We start from the raw sequence: 1,183 nt of genomic DNA on the forward strand, positions 1-1,183 counted from the left end.
GGGAAGAGGGAGGGAGGGAGGGAGAGGGAGAGAGAGAGAGAGAGAATCAAAGCGGGCCACATGCATGCCAGGCACTTGAGCCACATCCCCAGCCCAAAATCAAAAGAATTTGTAATTCTGGCAGGTTTTCAGATAAAGATTGTGAATCAACATTAATTGGTGCCATTTCACAGCCTAGAGAATTAATATACTTGCTCAAGGTCATATTGTTAATAATAATAATAATAATAATAATAATAATAATAATAATAAGGACTAGGGCTGTAGTCCAATGGTAGAGTACTTGCCTAGCATGATTTTGATCCCTAGCACTACTTATACAAAATCAATGGAATTAATAATATTTGTTAGTGTTTTTCATGGCAATCATTTAGTTAAGTGTTTTATATACATTATCTCATTTAATCCCCACCACCCAACTTTGTGAGTACCATTATTTTCCTCATTTCCCACGAAAAGGAATTGAAGCTTACTGAGACTATATAATTTCCCTGGACAACTGTTAAGTGTGGTCAAAAGGATTTAAAAATAAACACATCCAATGTCAATGTATTTGATAAAGTATCCTTACAAATCTGATATACCTTTCTTCTCCTGAGATTGCCATCTAGACTATATATTTAATTATCATTTTGACACTAAAGAATAAGATTTTTAAAATGTAAATTAGATCATTTTAATCTCTTGCTTAAGGGCTGGGGATGTAGCTCAAGTGGTAACGCGCTTGCCTGGCATGCGTGTGGCCTGGGTTCGATCCTCAGCACCACATACAAAACAAAAGATGTTGTGTCCGCCGAAAACTAAAAAATAAATATTAAAATTCTCTCTCTTCTGTCTCTCTAAAAAAAAAAAATCTCTTGCTTAAAATCTTCCTTTCTACTACCTTTAGCATAAAATCCAAATTCCTTATCATAGGCACTTTCTTCCTCTCCCATCTCATCTTCCAATAGAACAGACTTCTCAAGCTTTTGTTGTAGGTGGATCCCCTATCCAGAAAGTTCTTCAGATCTTCACACAGCTAAATATCTCTTGTCATTTAGGCCTCAACTTGAGTTCCTCCTTAGTTTTTTCCCTCATTACTTAAGTAGGCCTATGTTGTCCTTTCTATTTCAGCATCCTTTTACATAGCACCTAAACATATTTTTGTGTTTATCTGTTTACTTTCTTTTTCCTCCCATTAGAA

The sequence above is a fragment of the Marmota marmota genome, unplaced genomic scaffold (genome assembly GCF_001458135.2).
Source record: "Marmota marmota marmota unplaced genomic scaffold, marMar, whole genome shotgun sequence".
Taxonomy (NCBI): Eukaryota; Metazoa; Chordata; class Mammalia; order Rodentia; family Sciuridae; genus Marmota; species Marmota marmota.